Source organism: Palaemon carinicauda, chromosome 3 (assembly GCF_036898095.1).
Source record: "Palaemon carinicauda isolate YSFRI2023 chromosome 3, ASM3689809v2, whole genome shotgun sequence".
NCBI classification, from domain to species: Eukaryota; Metazoa; Arthropoda; class Malacostraca; order Decapoda; family Palaemonidae; genus Palaemon; species Palaemon carinicauda.
This window is the reverse complement of record NC_090727.1, coordinates 159,091,582-159,111,122: the sequence shown is the minus strand read 5'-3', so window position 1 is coordinate 159,111,122 and position 19,541 is coordinate 159,091,582. Positions and strand designations below refer to the sequence as shown.

At 48.3% G+C, this 19,541-nt stretch overlaps 1 protein-coding gene across 1 annotated transcript in view; it reads right to left on the bottom strand.

Moving 5' to 3' along the window:
* LOC137638726 (pescadillo) overlaps positions 1 to 19,541 on the bottom strand; it is a 61,970-nt gene that overhangs the window by 42,073 nt on the left and 356 nt on the right. The gene's annotated exons all lie outside the window — the stretch shown is intronic.

The following is a 19,541-nucleotide window of genomic DNA, read 5'->3' as shown; positions in this document are numbered from 1 at the left end:
GGGCGCGCAGGCGAGTGGGCGTGAGGGTGGGCAGGTAAAGGAACACGTGTCCGAGGCGACGAACGCAAGCGATGGCGCGACGGCGAGGGATCGTGCTGCCGCGTAGGTGAAGAAGATCGCTGGCGATAATGATCACGTGATGGTAAGCGATGGCGAGCAGCATGTGAAGGTGAATGATTGCGCGCAAGAGGGCGGTCGTTCAGGGTTGAGCGATGAGGAGCAGCATGCGTGAGAGGGCGATCGTTCAGGGTTGTGCGATGGCGAGCAGCATGCGTAGGTGAATGATCGCGTGAAAGGGTGCGATGGTGATCAGCATCCGCAGGAAGGCGATCGTTCAGGGTTGTGCGATGAGGAGCAGCATGCGTAAGCGGGCGATCGTGCAGGGTTGTGCGATGGCGAGCAGCATGCGCAGGTGAATGATCGCGTGAAAGGGTGCGATGGTGATCAGCATCCGCAGGAGGGCGATCGTTCAGGGTATTGCGATGAGGAGCAGCATGCGAAAGCGGGCGATCGTGCAGGGTTGTGCGATGGCGAGCAGCATGCGTAAGCGGGCGATCGTGCAGGGTTGTGCGATGGTGATCAGCATCCGCAGGAGGGCGATCGTTCAGGGTATTGCGATGAGGAGCAGCATGCGTAAGCGGGCGATCATGCAGGTTCGTGCGATGGCGGGCAGCATGTGAAGGTGATCGCTGGCGAACTGGTGATCGCTGGCGAGCTGGTGATCGCTGGCGAGCTGGTGATCGCTGGCGAGCAGAAGGTCGACGCGTGTCCTGTGAGAGGATAGGTTCACGAGCAGGAACGGGAAGATCGCTGGCGCGTTGGCGAACATGTGTTTCTGACACACGATGGTGAGCAGGGAGTTCAGCAGGAACTAAAGGGTGGTCAGAGACCGCAGGGCGATGGTCCTCAAATGAGCGCTGACGCTCGGAAGAGAGCTGACGAGCAGGAGAGCGCTGGCGAGGGGGGCGAACCTCAGGAGAGAGCCGACGAGCAGGTGAGCGTCGGCGAGCAGGAGAGTCTTGGCGAGCAGGAGATCGTCGACGAGCAGGAGATCGCTGGCGAGCAGGAGAGCGCTTGTGCGCTGGCCCTGCTCGCGTAAGGGAAGAATCCCTTAGCCCCGAAGGGACCGTTGCCCGTCGGGTGACGAGTTCTCCAGAAGGCGAAGATCCGGCAGGAGATGGAGAGCGGTCCGCAGAGAGGTTCAAGGAGGGCGGAGTAGTCGGTTGAGGCTGACGAGGAGAGTCCCCCCCGGAGGACGAAGACCCAAAAAGGCGCCTCTTAGTCCCCCTGTAAGGGGAAGGGAGGCCCTTGTGGCGTAGAGGGCGGTGAGCCTTACGGCGGAGGCGGCCTCGGGGGAGATCGTCGGGACCATCGGTCCTCCGAAGGGGAGTCTCCTTCAAAACACTTCCCTCAGAAGGAAGCTGGGCAGCAGTCGAGACCGAAGGACTCACTTCCCCCTTCGAAGGATGCACGGAAGGAGGAGGAGAGCCTAGAGCACCATCACCAGCAACAGCACCTGCGTCGGAAGGCCCAGCCACGTCGGAGGCCTCTGTCACCACGACGTCGACAATAGACAGAGGGTCTACCTCCGCTACCACCGGCGACTGTTTAACAGCGGCCCCCAACGAGACAAGGTCAATAAGAGCGACCCTGGAGGGCAAGCCCTTAAGCCCCAGGGACGACCAAATCTGCAACAGATCATCACTGGATAAAGAATTATTATCAATAACCTCCCCCGGAGGAGGAGGGGGAACCGCCTCGCTATGGGAGGCGACGCCCTCTCCCCCCACCGAAGGTAGGGAAACAGAACAAGGGCCTGCGCTCCCACTCGGACGACTCTCCTTAGGAGGCGGACGAGGGGGAGCTTCGGAGGAGGTTTGGGCGGCGGAAGAAGAGTCCCGAGAACCTTCCTCCTTCAAGGCTAACCCCGGAGGAGAACGGTCTCTCTTGGACTTCTTCTTACGCCGACGGCCAAACCTCTCCCACTGGGAGGCAGACCACTCCCTACACTCACGGCACATGTTATCCTGGTCGCACCGTCGGCCCCGACATTGAGGGCAGAGGGTGTGAGGATCCGTACTCACGTCCGACATGAAAGTCCCACAAGGACGGCCGGCAACTCCAGGGCATGTCCGCATATTAAATAAAAGAAAATAACTGAAGGTCAACTTCCAACCAATCACACAAGCTGTAAAGAAAAAGAAGAAAATTAAAGGCTGTCAGCGAAGGCGATGAACAGACACGTCTGATCACCGCCGAGCCAAAAGTGAAGTGAAGCAAGTCACCGGTGTGTGGAGGGGGGAGGGGTAGCAAGCTACCCTTCCCCACCCCCCGCTAACTAGCGCGGGGGTAATTAACCCTCGTTAAAAACTATTGGCTCGTCATTTCAGCTGCGCTAAAAGTAAACCCTTTGTAAATAGCGTGGTTTGTATTTCGGTTACGGAACAACTATGGATTGGGAGGGAATGAGCTGGGACTTTTCGAAGTTGACTAACAGACCCAGTTCCTTGATCAAGTCCAAAGTCCAGTTGAGACTCTCCAGACAGCGACGACTCGTGGGGGCTCTCAACAGCCAGTCGTCTAAGTAAAGGGAGGCTCTGATGTCCGATAAGTGGAGGAATTTTGCAATATTCCTCATCAGATGCGTAAACACCATAGGAGCTGTGCTTAGGCCAAAACACAGGGCTTGGAATTGGTACACAACCTTTCCAAAAACGAATCTCAGGAAAGGTTGGGAGTCTGGATGAATAGGAACGTGAAAGTAAGCGTCTTTCAGATCCAATGAGACCATCCAGTCCTCCTGCCTGACCGCTGCTAGGACCGACTTCGTCGTCTCCATAGTGAACGTCTGCTTGGTGACATAAGCATTGAGCGCGCTGACGTCCAGCACCGGTCTCCAACCTCCTGTCTTCTTGGCCACCAGAAAGAGACGGTTGTAGAAGCCCGGGGATTGATGGTCCCGGACTATAACCACTGCCTTCTTCTGTAACAGGAGCGACACCTCCTGGTGCAACGCTAGCCTCTTGTCCTTTTCCTTGTAGTTGGGAGAGAGGTTGAAGGGAGAAGTGGTCAGAGGGGGTTTGCGGCAGAATGGTATCCTGTAACCCTCCCTGAGCCACCTGACAGACTGGGCGTCTGCACCTCTCCTTTCCCAAGCTTGCCAGAAGGTCTTGAGTCTGGCTCCTACTGCTGTCTGGAGAGGAGGAGAGTCAGTGTTTGCCTTTTGAAGTCTTGGGACCTTTCCTAGACCTGCTCCTGGAAGAGTCTGGACGGGAGCTTCCTCGGCTGGGGGCTCTGCCACGAAAGGGCGGAATAAACCTTGTAGCAGGAGTATCAGCCACTGGGGTGCGGTAAGTCCTGGGAGCTGAGGGAGCAACCTTAGTCTTACGAGCTGAAGAGGCCACAAGATCGTGAGTGTCCTTCTGAATCAGGGCCGCAGACAAATCCTTGATAAGCTCTTCGGGAAACAAGAACTTAGAAAGCGGAGCAAAAAGGAGTTGAGACCTTTGACAAGGTGTGATGCTGGAAGAAAGAAAGGTGCAAAGTTGCTCCCGTTTCGTAAGAACTCCTGACACAAACATTGAAGCAAGCTCGCCAGACCCATCCCGAATTGCTTTATCCATGCAGGACATTAAAAGCATGGCCGAGTCTTTGTCCGCAGGGGAGGTCTTCTTGCTCAGGGCCCCCAGGCACCAGTCTAGAAAATTGAACATCTCAAAGGCACGAAATACACCCTTTAGGAAGTGGTCTAAATCGGAGAAGGTCCAGCAAACCTTAGAGCGCCTCATTGCTGATCTACGAGGAGAGTCGACCAAACTTGAGAAGTCAGCCTGGGCAGAGGCAGGGACTCCCAAGCCTGGTTCCTCTCCTGTGGCATACCATACGCCCGCCTTAGAAGTGAGCTTAGTAGGTGGGAACATAAAGGAAGTCTTCCCTAGTTGCTGTTTAGACTGCAACCACTCCCCTAATATTCTTAAAGCTCTCTTAGAGGACCTAGCAAAGACGAGCTTAGTATAAGTTGACTTAACAGGCTGCATGCCCAGCGAAAACTCAGATGGAGGAGAGCGGGGGGTAGCAGAAACAAAATGGTCCGGGTATACCTCTCTGAAAAGAGCCAGGACCTTACGAAAGTCAATGGGTAGAGGAGAAGACTTCTGTTCTTCCACGTCTGATGAGGGATCCAGGTGCGCAGCTTCCTCCTCAGAAACCTCATCACCAGAGTGTAGCGAAGTGGGAGGAAAAGTAACAGTGGTATGCTGAACAGCAGAATCTGAACAAGCGGGTGCATAAACGCTTGTGGTTTCATCCTCAAGTCTCTGTTGCTGAGTTAAAACCTGAGGTTCAGGCTGCAAAGACTGGTCAAGAAGAGTAGAGGAAGGTAGGCGCATGGGTTGAGGCGGCTGACTCCTAGCATGAGTTTCTTGTCTCAAGAGTTGCGCTTGCTGTAAGGGAGGCGGATGCGCAGTAGCAGATTCCTGAGGAACGAGTTGAGGTTCCTGAGGTGTGAGCTGCGAGAGTTGAGGTAGCGGCTGCGCAGAACGCAGTTCCTGTCTCGCGAGTTGAGGTTCCTGAGGTGCTAGCCTAAGGAGTTGAGGCTCTCGCCTTGAGGAGGGTTGAGGTCGCTGCAGCGAGTGCTGAGGTGGCTGCCTCATGGATGGAAGAGGTTGTCGTACCTCAAGAGAATGTTGCCTCGCTGGTGGAACCGCAAGCGGAAGCGGAGGAAGTAAGGCATAAGACTCCTGCTCCCATTGCTGAGGTTGCCTTAAGGAAGGCGGAGGTTGCTGCACACCGCTGGTAACTGGCAACTCAGTATGCGGAAAGGTATACTGAGGAACCTCAACTTCGTACGCCTGGCAAACTGGACTGCGGTGAGGCGGAGCGATCGCAGGAGGAGGTGTAACCTTCTCAGCCTGACACTCACGCATTAAGACCGCAAGCTGTGACTGCATGGACTGCAGCAAAGTCATCTTGGGGTCGACAGACGCTAAGGTCTGCTGAGGCAAAGCCTTAACAGAAGATGAGGTCTGTTGCGGCATCACCTTACCTCTCTTAGGAGGTGTGCAGTCACCTGATGACTGCGGAGAGTCAGAGCTAATCCAATGACTGCAACCAGGTTGTAGAACTCTTGAGGTCTGGACTTTGCGTTTGAGAGGTCTTGAGACCTGAGTCCAGCGTTTTCTCCCTGACATATCTTCTGCAGACGAGTAAAAGACGGGCTCAATCGTCTGCGGGTGGGAGTGACGGTCTCTATAAGACACGCCCGCAACCACCGAGGATACTTCTGTGCGCCGATCAAGGCCTGCCGAACCCTTTTGCCCTTCGACATTGCTTCTCCCCTGGGCTTGGGAGCTTGCAAGAGGTCCCGGACTGGGAGGACGACTGGCACGCACAGAAGTACCCTCACGCACCACACTGACACTGACACTAGCACTTGGCACCGCACTGACACTAGCACTTGGCACAGCACTGGCACTATCCCCTCCCACTGCACTTTTGACCTTAAGTTCTTTGACTTCTGCCATAAGAGACTTATGATCACTAACCACCGATTCCACTTTGTCACCTAAAGCCTGAATGGCACGCAAAACAACGGACATATCAGGTTGAGTACAAAAAGTAGGTTCGGGGGTAGCCACTACAGGGGGAGGAAAAGGTTGAGGATCATGAGGTGAGGAAAAAAGTGAAGAGCGAGAAGAACTCCTCCTAACTCTCTCTCTCTCTAACTTGGTTGAATATTTCAGGAATCGAACAAATTCAAGTTCCGAAAGTCCGGCGCATTCCTCACATCGATCTTCCAACTGACAGGGTCTTTCCCTACAGTCAGAACAAGCGGTGTGAGGATCAACCGAGGCCTTCGGAACACGCCTATTACAAGACCTACATCGTCTATGGGGTGGGGCTTGTGAAAGGTCAGACATCTTGAATCAAAGAGTTAGTCAAGGGGGATCGTTAACCATTAATCAAAACCAAATAAAAGCTATCTAAGCTAATAAGAAAAGTTTCCAGTATAGCGACAGCTGAAATCTTAGAGAAATACTTCACCAAAAACCGTGAACAATACTCCAAAATCATAAGCATATCCCAGAACGTCTTGCCGGAAGCACGACAGAGGAAAAAGTGAGGTGGTGTCAACAAGAAGTACTGCAGTACCTGGCCACAGGTGGCGCTGGTGAGTACACCCCCTTCTAGTATAGTGATAGCTGGCGTATCCCTCCCGTAGAATTCTGTCGGGCAACGGAGTTGACAGCTACATGATTATCGGGTAAGTTTAATATTGAAAAAAACTCGCCAGCGATCGCTATACAGGTTGCGGGTGTGCCCATCAGCGCCAACTGTCGGCCAGATACCATACTCCATGTATACAAAGACTCAATTTCTTCTCATCCCACTGCGTCTCTATTGGGGAGGAAGGGAGGGTCGTTTAATTTATATATTCACCGGGTAAGTATATTCAAAAATTTATTTTATAATTAAAATATCATTTTTAAATATTTAACTTAGCCGGTGAATATATAGCTGATTCACACCCAGGGTGGTGGGTAGAGACCAGTTAAATATGTTTACATCTTATGAGCTAAGAGTTTTTATTTCATTTTAGAAGTTATCAAAATAACAAAAACAAAATAAATAGGTACCTGGTAAGGAAGTCGACTTAGACGATTACTCTGCCTTATAAGTACGTCTTCCTTACGGAGCCTCGCGATCCTCTTAGGATGCTGACAGACCCCTAGGAGCTGAAGTATCAAGGGCTGCAACCCATACAACAGGACCTCATCAAACCCCTAATCTGGGCGCTCTCAAGAAATGACTTTGACCACCCGCCAAATCAACCAGGATGCGAAAGGCTTCTTAGCCTTCCGGACAACCCATAAAAAACAACATTTCAAGAGACAGATTAAAAGGATATGGAATTAGGGAATGTAGTGGTTGAGCCCTCACCCACTACTGCACTCGCTGCTACGAATGGTCCCAGTGTGTAGCAGTTCTCGTAAAGAGACTGGACATCTTTCAAGTAAAATGACGCGAACACTGACTTGCTTCTCCAATAGGTTGCGTCCATTATACTTTGCAGAGATATATTTTGCTTAAAGGCCACGGAAGTTGCTACAGCTCTAACTTCGTGCGTCTTCACCTTAAGCAAAGTTCGGTCTTCCTCACTCAGATGTGAATGAGCTTCTCGTATTAACAATCTGATAAAGTATGACCAAGCATTCTTTGACATAGGCAAGGATGGTTTCTTAACTGAACACCATAAAGCTTCAGATTGGCCTCGTAAAGGTTTAGTACGCTTTAAATAGAACTTAAGAGCTCTAACAGGGCATAAGACTCTTTCTAGTTCATTGCCTACGATCTCCGATAAGCTGGGAATATCGAAAGATTTAGGCCAAGGCCGAGAAGGCAGCTCATTTTTGGCTAGAAAACCAAGTTGCAGCGAACAAGTGGCTTTTTCCGACGAAAATCCGATGTTCTTGCTGAAGGCATGAATCTCACTGACTCTTTTAGCCGAGGCTAAGCATACCAGGAAAAGAGTCTTAAGAGTGAGATCTTTCAGGGAGGCTGATTGTAACGGCTCCAACCTGTCTGACATGAGGAATCTTAGTACCACGTCTAAATTCCATCCAGGGGTAGCCAAACGACGCTCCTTCGTGGTCTCAAAAGACTTAAGGAGGTCTTGCAGATCTTTATGTTGGAAAGATCTAAGCCTCTATGCCGGAAGACCGATGCCAACATGCTTCTGTAGCCCTTGATAGTGGGAGCTGAAAGGGATCGTCCTTTTCTCAGATATAAGAGAAAATCAGCTATTTGAGCTACAGAGGTACTGGTCGAGGATACAGAAACTGACTTGCACCAGTCTCGGAAGACTTCCCACTTCGATTGGTAGACTCTAATGGTAGACGCTCTCCTTGCTCTAGCAATCGCACTGGCTGCCTCCTTCGAAAAGCCTCTAGCTCTCGAGTCTTTCGATAGTCTGAAGGCAGTCAGACGAAGAGCGTGGAGGCTTTGGAGTACCTTCTTTACGTGTGGCTGACGTAGAAGGTCTACCCTTAGAGGAAGACTTCTGGGAACGTCTACTAACCATCGAAGTACCTCGGTGAACCATTCTCTCGCGGGCCAGAGGGGAGCAACTAACGTCAACCTTGTCCCTTCGTGAGAGGCGAACTTCTGCAGTACCTTGTTGACAATCTTGAACGGTGGGAATGCGTAGAGATCCAGATGTGACCAATCTAGGAGGAAGGCATCTATATGTATTGCTGCTGGGTCCGGGACTGGAGAGCAATAGATTGGAAGCCTCTTGGTCAGCGAGGTTGCAAAGGGATCTATGGTTGGTTGACCCCAAGTGGCCCAAAGTCTCTTGCACACATCCTTGTGGAGGGTCCATTCGGTTGGAATTACTTGCCCTTTCCGACTGAGACAATCTGCTATGACGTTCAAGTCGCCTTGGATGAACCTCGTTACTAGGGAGATGTCTTGACCTTTTGACCAGATGAGCAGGTCCCTTGCGATCTCGTACAACGTCAGTGAGTGGGTACCTCCTTGTTTGGAGATGTACGCCAAGGCCGTGGTGTTGTCCGAGTTTACTTCCACCACTTTGCCTCGAAGGAGATACTCGAAGCTTTTCAAGGCCAGATGAACTGCCAACAGCTCCTTGCAGTTGATATGCATGCTCCTCTGACTCGAGTTCCACAGACCTGAACATTCCCGACCGTCCAGTGTCGCGCCCCAGCCCAAGTCCGATGCGTCCGAGAAGAGAACGTGGTGGGGAGTCTGAACAGCCAGGGGAAGACCCTCTCTTAGGTTGATATTGTCCTTCCACCAAGTCAGACAAGACTTTATCTTTCCGGAAATCGGGATCGAGACCGCTTCTAGCGTCTTGTCCTTTTTCCAGTGAAAAGCCAGATTGTATTGAAGAGGACGGAGGTGTAGTCTTCCTAGTGATACAAACTGTTCCAGGGATGACAGCGTCCCCACCAGACTCATCCACAGCCTGACTGAGCAGCGTTCCTTCTTCAGCATCTTCTGGATGGATAGCAGGGCTTGATCTATTCTGGGGGCTGATCGTCTTGTTGTTCAGCAACGTCCTCATCAGATAGTTCCTCATCCGAAAACGGATGAGGAAACGGCAACGGAGTGGGCAACGTCTGGCCCGCTGAGTCCGGTCGCACTGGTGCATGCGTGACGGAGCCGGACGCAACGTCATGGAACTGCTGCACAGTCTGTGAACTGTCAACAACCATGGGTGCGCGAGGACGCACAGCGTCCACCCGAGACTGTCTAGACCGTCTGGGTTGTGCAGTCAACACCATACCGAGTTGCGGAGGTTGACGCACCGCGTCAAAACAAGTCACCTCTGATGGTTGTTGAACGTCCTGAACGTCAACAACCACCTCCGAGTGTCGCTTAACGTCAACGTGCGGCTGGCAACCCACACTGGGTCGCATCGGTGGAGGAACCACCTCAACTGGTAGACGCGAGAAGGTTACCTCAGCGTCGACAGGACGCACAACCGACCGCTTGGAAGGTTGTTGGCCAGAAGGTTCAGCAGCAACCTTCTCCGCATTAAAGTCCTCTATCAAGGACGCAAGCTTGGACTGCATGTCTTGCAGCAAAGCCCATTTAGGGTCTACGGGAGCAGGTGCGGCAACAGACGGGGTTAGCGACTGAGGCGGTACCGCTTTCCATCCCTGAAAGCCTTGTTTATGCATGACATAATTGTACAGCAAAACTTCAAAGGCTCGAAAACAGCTGTGAAGTTGACCTGTAAAAAACTTGGAGCGTCTCCTGGCCAGGAGCCAGGGAGAGTCTACGAGATTTGAGAAGTCTATCTGGGCAGAGGCAGGAACTCCCAAGCCGAGAACTTCTCTCGTGACATATCAGATTCTCGCTCTATAAGCCAGTTTAAAAGAAGGGAAAGCAAAGGCTGTATCCCCCAAACTCCTCCTGGTGATAAACCAGTCGCCTAGCAAACGTAAAGCTCTCTAGGAGAGCGAGAGAGCACTAGCTTATAAACAACGGCTTCGAAGTAGCTAGGCCTAGTGTAAGCTCTGACGTTTAGGCGAACGAGGAGCAGCAGTTACAAAAAGATCCGGACAAAGATCCTTAAAAATCTATCCAAAACGAGTTCAAGATTTAAGATGAAGATAAAACACCTGCACTGCGAAAGCTCAAACCAAAATGAAGTACTTCACCAAATATGTTGAGAAAACTCCAGGTTCTACAGCGAGTAAAAGTACGTCTTGTCGACACGTCGACAGAGAAGAAATTGAGTCTTTGTTTACATGGAGTATGGTATCTGGCCGACAGTTGGCGCTGATGGGCACACCCGCAACCTGTATAGCGATTGCTGGCGAGTTTTTTGTACAGTTTTTTTTTGTCTGTCGAGCAACAGAGTTGCAGCTATATATTCACCGGCTAAGTTAAATATTTAAAAAATAATCATAATAGTAACAATTCTTTGTTATTCAAAGATATACTGTTAGCCTCGATCAACTTATCAGAATCTTCTTTCCACTACATATAAAGTTCCTTACTAATTTGTTAGCAAATTCGACACGTCCTCTACTGGCTCATCCAAACCTTTGAAAACATGAACTAAACAAGGGCACAGTTTCTTCCATATTCCACAACTGTTCAATACTGCTTCCTAAATATTCTAGCCTATCCAAAACTCTTGAATGTTTACTACATACACTACTTGGTAACGCATTTGCCCAGCATTCGCACGGCAGCAGGTCAATCCCAGCCCGGGGCCGTGAATTTACGCTGGTTACTGGGAAGGCCACTGATGTGGTGTGTCACCGCAGTGGAGGGTTGAGCTTGTCTGACTAACGTTCTGGTGAGCAACTATTCTGATGAAACTGGAACTGAAACCAGACACCTTTACCTTTACCAATACAGCATCAACTGCCTTATAGTACTGCTTAATGAGAGCTATGATGCCTTGGTCAGTGGATCGAATGAGACGTAGTGTTTGGTGGCAAGAAACCAATACAGTACTTACATTTGGGTCTATGAGATTTATTTAGATTTGTGATCCATGCTTCAGTTTATCCATCCAAAATATGGGAGACGTCTACTTTGCGATGTTCTTAAGTACCCTGATACTTTAAGGGCAAAATAGACTAACAACAGCTTCAGCTTGAAATTGCCATTAATGTTACCTCCTAACATGACACATTTGGAGATACTGTACTGTAATTTGTGTTTTCCCTAACTATACAGACCCGAGTTCTTTACTAGGAGAGATAAGAGAGAAGCTGGACCATGCGACCATGAAACTTTCATAACGAAGTGTAAGGTAATAAGGTTAGAAATGTGTTTGATATATTTAGTCTGATAATGGGAAATGGAAGCTGAAGTGCGAAGCTACAACTCACCCCTTCATCAAGTGTGTATTTACCATTTTGTTAGGTTTGTATAATTGAACTTGTCACAAATTAGATAACGCCAAAATAATACCCCATGGGGCTAACGGTTGTAGCAAAACTAGTTCCACTGGCCAGGACATACGAAATATGAGATACTGTAATGCTAAATCGTGAAAGAAGTGAAATACAGTAGAGCAAAAATGAACTGAAGTAAGTGATAATATAAATAAGATAACGCCAAACTACTGGTCCACAAGGAGAAAGCACATAGTGAAAAATGTTCTACTGACCAGGACATAAAAACTATGAGATAATGTTTATCTGTGAGTGAAGCAAGCTTCGGAGAACAAAAACCAATAGATAATTACAGTAGTGTTAAATTGGCTTACCAACATACAAGTAAATAAGGACGTATACGTAGTACATCACAATCAAAACGGCTATGAATGACTCCATAGAAATGGAATTGAAAAAACACATTTCCTTTCCGGCAAGATGACCCAGCGTTTTGACCTCATTTCATTATTATTACTAGGTAATGATTATGGTATCTTTTTTTTATTACGATGAATAGCGAAAATAAAGGTCATTTATAAGAAAAAGGGAGTTTCCTATAGAAAAGATTTTAGTTTAGAAAATGACTGGATTATCATTATGGGGTAGATTAACCAGCCCTAACCGGAACCACAATAATGCCAATTAATGACCCCTGTGACCCGTCTTAGACTCTCGTAATATGTTATTTTCATTAGTAAAATAAATTTTTGAATATACTTACCCGATGATCATGAAGCTGTCAACTCCGTTGCCCGACAGAAATCTACGGTCGGGATACGCCAGCGATCGCTATCCAGGTGGGGGTGTACTCAACAGCGCCATCTGTGGTCAGGTACTGAAGTACTTCTTGTCAACAAGAACTCAATTTTCTCCTCGGTCCACTGGTTCTCTATGGGGAGGAAGGGCGGGTTCTTTAATTCATGATCATCGGGTAAGTATATTCAAAAATTTATTTTACTAATGAAAATAACATTTTTCAATATTAATCTTACCCGATGATCATGTAGCTGATTCACACCCAGGGAGGTGGGTGGAGACCAGCATACATGTTAACAAAGAAGCTAAGTATCCCGTATTTCATTTTATTAGTTATTCAAAAATAACATAAAATAAATAAGTACCTGGTAAGGAAGTCGACTTGAACCATTACTCTGCCTTTATTAAGTACGTCTTCCTTACTGAGCGTAGCGGTCCTCTTAGGATGCTGAACGACTCTTAGGTGCTGAAGTATAAAGGGCTGCAACCCATACTAAAGGACCTCATCACAACCTCTAACCTCGGCGCTTCTCAAGAAAGAATTGACCACCCGCCAAATCAACAAGGATGCGGAAGGCTTCTTAGCCGACCGTACAACCCATAAAAAGTATTCAAGAGAAAGGTTAAAAAGGTTATGGGATTATGGGAATGTAGTGGCTGAGCCCTCACCTACTACTGCACTCGCTGCTACGAATGGTCCCAGGGTGTAGCAGTTCTCGTAAAGAGACTGGACATCTTTGAGATAGAATGATGCGAACACTGACTTGCTTCTCCAATAGGTTGCATCCATAACACTCTGCAGAGAACGGTTCTGTTTGAAGGCCACTGAAGTAGCCACAGCTCTCACTTCATGTGTCCTTACCTTCAGCAAAGCAAGGTCTTCTTCCTTCAGATGAGAATGTGCTTCCCTAATCAGAAGCCTGATGTAGTAAGAAACTGCGTTCTTAGACATTGGAAGAGAAGGCTTCTTGATAGCACACCATAAGGCTTCTGATTGTCCTCGTAAAGGTTTTGACCTTTTTAGATAGTACCTAAGAGCTCTAACTGGGCAAAGTACTCTCTCCAGTTCGTTCCCCACCAAGTTGGACAGGCTTGGGATCTCGAACGACTTAGGCCAAGGACGTGAAGGAAGCTCGTTTTTAGCCAAAAACCGAGCTGCAAGGAACATGTAGCCGTTTCAGATGTGAAAACTATGTTCCTGCTGAAGGCGTGGATCTCACTTACTCTTTTAGCTGTTGCTAAGCACACGAGGAAAAGAGTTTTTAATGTGAGGTCCTTAAAAGAGGCTGATTGGAGAGGTTCAAATCTTGATGACATAAGGAACCTTAGGACCACGTCTAGATTCCAGCCTGGAGTGGACAACCGACGTTCCTTTGAGGTCTCAAAAGACCTAAGGAGGTCCTGTAGATCTTTGATGGTGGAAAGATCCAAGCCTCTGTGGCGGAAAACCGCTGCCAACATACTTCTGTAACCCTTGATCGTAGGAGCTGAAAGGGATCTTACGTTCCTTAGATGTAACAGGAAGTCAGCAATCTGGGTTACAGTGGTACTGGTTGAGGAAACTGCATTGGCCTTGCACCAGCTTCGGAAGACTTCCCATTTAGACTGATAGACTCTGAGAGTGATTGTCCTCCTTGCTCTGGCAATCGCTCTGGCTGCCTCCTTCGAAAAGCCTCTAGCTCTTGAGAGTCTTTCGATAGTCTGAAGGCAGTCAGACGAAGAGCGTGGAGGTTTGGGTGTACCTTCTTTACGTGAGGTTGACGTAGAAGGTCCACTCTTAGAGGAAGAGTCCTGGGAACGTCGACCAGCCATTGCAGTACCTCTGTGAACCATTCTCTCGCGGGCCAGAGGGGAGCAACCAACGTCAGCCGTGTCCCTTTGTGAGAGGCGAACTTCTGAAGTACCCTGTTGACAATCTTGAACGGCGGGAATGCATACAGGTCGAGATGGGACCAATCCAGCAGAAAAGCATCCACGTGAACTGCTGCTGAGTCTGGAATCGGAGAACAATACAACGGGAGCCTCTTGGTCATCGAGGTAGCGAACAGATCTATGGTTGGCTGACCCCACAGGGCCCAAAGTCTGCTGCAAACATTCTTGTGAAGGGTCCACTCTGTGGGGATGACCTGACCCTTCCGGCTGAGGCGATCTGCCATGACATTCATATCGCCCTGAATGAACCTCGTTACCAGCGTGAGCTTTCGATCTTTTGACCAGATGAGGAGGTCCCTTGCGATCTCGAACAACTTCCTCGAATGAGTCCCTCCCTGCTTGGAGATGTAAGCCAAGGCTGTGGTGTTGTCGGAGTTCACCTCCACCACCTTGTTTAGCTGGAGGGACTTGAAGTTTATCAAGGCCAGATGAACCGCCAACAACTCCTTGCAATTGATGTGAAGTGTCCTTTGCTCCTGATTCCATGTTCCCGAGCATTCCTGTCCGTCCAATGTCGCACCCCAGCCCGTGTCTGATGCGTCCGAGAAGAGACGGCGGTCGGGGGTCTGAACAGCCAAAGGTAGACCTTCCTTGAGAAAAAAGCTGTTCTTCCACCACGTTAGAGTAGACCTCATCTCTTCGGAAACAGGAACTGAGACCGTCTCTAGCGTCAAGTCCTTTATCCAGTGAGCAGCTAGATGATACTGAAGGGGGCGGAGGTGGAGTCTCCCTAACTCGATGAACAGGGCCAGCGATGAAAGTGTCCCTGTTAGACTCATCCACTGCCTGACTGAGCATCGGTTCCTTCTCAGCATGCTCTGGATGCATTCTAGGGCTTGGTTGATCCTTGGGGCCGAAGGAAAAGCCCGAAAAGCTCGACTCTGAATCTCCATACCCAGGTAGACAATGGTCTGGGATGGGACAAGCTGGGACTTCTCTAAATTGACCAGGAGGCCCAGTTCCTTGGTCAGATCCATAGTCCATCTGAGATTCTCCAGACAGCGACGACTTGTGGGAGCTCTTAAAAGCCAGTCGTCTGACGGAGCCGGACACAAGATCATGGTACTGCTGCACAGTCTGTGAACTGTCAACCATGGGGAAGCGAGGAAGTACAGCGACAACCCGAAACTGTCTAGACTGTCTGGGTAGTACAGACAACTCCTTATCGGGTTGCTGAGGTTGCCGCACTGCGTCACAACAAGTCACCTCTGCTGGTTGTTGAACGTCTTCCCAGTGACACACTGACTCCGTAAAAAAATCCTCTATCAAGGACTAAGCTTGGACTGCATGTCTTGCAACAAAGCTCAAGGTCTATGGGAGCAGGTGTGGCAACAGACGGGGTTAGCGACTGAAGCGGAACCATTTACCTTCCCTGGAAGCATGTTATGCTTAAATAAAAGTCCATAGGAGGCTAAGCAGCTTATGGCTCCTCTCCAAATGACAGAGTCCTCAAGGGAATATCAGAAGGAGGGAGAACAGCACTTTCTCATCTACAGGAACCATATCCGAGAAAAGCTAGGTTCTCTCAGTGAGGGTTTCACTGGTGCAAAAGCAGCAGACCAGAAGGCAACGTTATGAAACTGCTTGACAGTCTATGAACTGTCAAAAACTGAACTGTCAACCACAACAGGAGCGTGAGGACATACAGCACTGGTGTATAAGTAGCAGACCAGAAGGCAACGTCATGTAACTGTATGACAGTTTGTGAGTTGGCAACAACCAAAGTTGTGTGGGGAAGCCTCAACTCCTGACTGACTAGTTTGCTGCTGGCGAGTGGCGGAAACCACAGTGTGTTGCGGAGGCTGACACACCGTGTCAAAACACGGCAGCTTGTGGTAGCTCACGCACGGCAACAGAGTGCTCTGTGTGTGGGAGTCATCATACGTCTGGCAGGGTTGACTTGTGCATGGGTGGAGGAGCTCTCACAACAAGAGTGTGAGAGCAGGAAGCCATGCCGGGCGCACAACCGTGGGAGGTGTAGGCCCACGGGTGCATCGTCAACCTTCTCCGCAGTTGGAGTGTGGGAGCTGGCAACAATAAAAGCAGAGTGCTGGAGCGTGGGAGGGGCTGCGGTGGGTTGAGGAGCATGCGGTATGGTATGCAGAGCATGCTGTAAGGTATGCAGAGCATGCTGTAAGGTATGCAGAGCATGCTGTAAGGAATGCAGAGCATGCTGTAAGGTATGCAGAGCATGCTGTAAGGTATGCAGAGCATGCTGTAAGGTATGCAGAGCATGCTGCATGGGCTGCGGAGAATGCCGCATAGTGCTGGAACCCGGCAGCTCTACAGAACCTTCCCACTGCTGATGCGGTAGCTAACGCATGTTAGCAGATGGTGCAGCAAGAACATGCGTCTGGCAGGGTGGACTGCGCATCGGTGGTGGAGCTCTCACAGGTGGAGGGTGGGAGCAGGCAGCCGCAGTATCTGCTGAGCGCACAACCTCGGCGGGTTGTAGGTTAACAGGCTGCATTGTCAACCTTCCAGCATGATACTCCTGCATGAAGGAGTAAGCTGAGACTGTATAGTCTGCAGCATGGACCACTAGGGTCTATGAAAGACAACAACAAACGGAGCTACTGTCCGTTGTGACTGAGGGTCTAAAACAGCTGGTGCGGCAACAGACGGAGTTACTGCCTGTTGCGGTACCACCTAGCCTCTCTTAGGAGGTGTGCAGTTGTCGAACTGCAGCGAGTCCGAACTGACCCAGTGGCTACACCTAGGCCGTTGGACTTGCGCGGAAGGGACCGACTTGCACTTAAAAGCTGCAAGATTTGGTCCATGGTTTCTGTGAGAAACCTCTTCCGCAGACGAGGAATAAATGGGCTCTCTCGTCTTTGTGTGGGTGGGGTGATCACGTCGGCAACGTGTGTAGATACACCCGAAACCACGGAGGGAAACGTCTGTTCGTCGATCAAGGCCTGAGGAACCCATAAGTCCTTCAACATTACTTCTCCCCTGGGCTTGGGAGCTTGTAAGAGGTATCGGACTAGGTGAACAACTGGCACGAACAGACGAACCCTCGAACGCAACACTGTAACACTTTGCGCATATCACTTTATCACTTTTGATTTTCTGTTTGCACTTATTTCACTGAACTCGAAACTTTAAGTGGTTTGTACCTGAAACACGCAATCCTATCCTTCATTAAAAGGTAGTAATTGCGAAAACAGTATTACAATGTAACAGAAAAACATAATGAAAGATAAAGAATTCAGTGGCTGGAAAAGAGACTAAACACTAGATCAAATAAACTACGTTTAAAATCTCTCACCGCATAAAGCCTGGGAACAAGAATAAAACTCTAGAAACGTTTTACCTTCTTCCCCTATATCGACTAGGGAGAAGAGCAAAAAACGAGAACAACGTTACCCGCTTGAACGAAACGTTTATCCTCCTCTCTCTCCCTCCGTCTCTATCTCTCTCTCTCTCTCTCTTGACTTAGAACCTGAGAGATGAGCCCAATTATATATATCGTTAAAACATATTATTTGTTAAAGGAAAAAAACTGAAAGGTTTCCCAAATAAAAAGTTCCTTTATTAGAATTAAAACCATTTAAGCTAAGAAAGAATGAACGAAACGCTAGAATCGGTTTACTCTTACTGCAACGTGAAACCGTGAAATACTCTCTCTCTATCGTAACGATAGAGCGCAAGTTGAACGTTCTGAACGTCAACAACTGCGGAGACTAAACAAAACGTTAGTTCAACTTTGAAAACAGTGCGAGACTTATCAAAGAAATTCTTTCAAAAACATTAAAATTAAAATAGCATAAATTCTTAACAGGAAAAACGATATGACGAGCTCAATGTTAATTAACTTCGGTTCCAAGTAAGGACCGCCTACTATTAGGAAAGGTCGCATATAAACAAACATAAAAAAAATAATTTTATAAGTTTATAATAAAACTAAAGTTAATCGAAGAGGCCTATAAATGGCGGAGAGATATAAAATAAAAAGTGAAAGAGAGTCTATACTCTCTTCGACACCAACACTTCCGTCTAAGGGAAGGGTCGGCCATTTAAAAGTGAAAGAGAGTCCATACTCTCTTCGTCACCATAATTAAATCAAATTAATTCCAAAAGCTTGCTAAGCTAATGATAAAGCTTCCTGAATAGCGAAGGCTAAACTCTAGAGCAAATACATCACCAAATCGTGAACAATAACTCCAGAATCAACAGCGTATCCAAGTAGGTCTAGCCGGAGGCACGACAGAGGAAAAATTGAGTTGTTGACAAGAAGTACTTGAGTACCTGACCACATATGGCGCTGTTGAGTACACCCCCACCTGGATAGCGATCGCTGGCGTATCCCGACCGTAGATTTCTGTCGGGCAACGGAGTTGACAGCTTCATGATCATCGGGTAAGATTAATATTGAAAACTAAGCGATATAGTTGGAAATAAGGGCATTAAGGGGCATGGCTGTCATCATACAAACACCTCCAACAAAGTTTAAAAAAGTTCAAGAGTCTTTATATAACGACAGACAGGACCTCCCGCCTGCATAGAACACCTAACCTAAACTTCCCCACATTAACCTACAAGCAGCGTCCTTATTTTCAACCCTACTGCTAAGACTACAGCAGTCTAAGTGGGATTGTGGGGGAAATATTAGCCCGGGTGTATGTATGATAGCGGCCACCTGTACGTTTGATTGCGTCAAATTTAAAATACGATAGTGTAAAGGGGTCGCAAGGGGGCGTTAGCGCCCCCGTTAATTAAGTATGTAAGAACACGGCTTGTAGGTTAGGTTATGGGGGAAAGTTTAGGTTAGTTGATGTAATTTTTAATCCACACAGGAGGAACTGGCCGCTGATATACAAAGGCCCAATTAGCCTCTCCACCGCAGGTGACGTTAGTAGATAAGGCCACAGCTTGTATGTTACGTTAGATGAGGAAGTTTAGGTTAGGCTTTCTATGCCGGCTGAAGGTCCTGTCCGTCTTTATATAAAGGATCAGTTTCCTTTCCTCACTGAGCTATTTTCCCTGTTGGAGCCCCTGGGCTTATAGCATTCTGCTTTTCCAATTAGGGTTGTAACTTAGGAAGTAATAATAATAATAATAATAATATAATTTCACCAAAAAGTATAGTTCGTGTAATTGGCCAAATATTAAAGTGCATTTTTTTTTTTTTCTTTTAAGGATTTGGGACATACGACCCGGCGCTGGAGCCTACACTTTTAGCCTTGAATTTACCGTAGGCCAAAATGAACAAAATAACATATAAAATAGACAAATTAACATATAAAGTGAATAAAGATCAAATGAAGTTATGATAAAAATGTTTAATCATGTCAAGAAACGTTATCATAACATAACATTGAGTTTATTTTTTAAGGATTTGGGACATACGACCCGGCGCTGGAGCCTACACTTTTAGCCTTGAATTTACCGTTGGCCAAAATGAACAAAATAACATATAAAATAAAC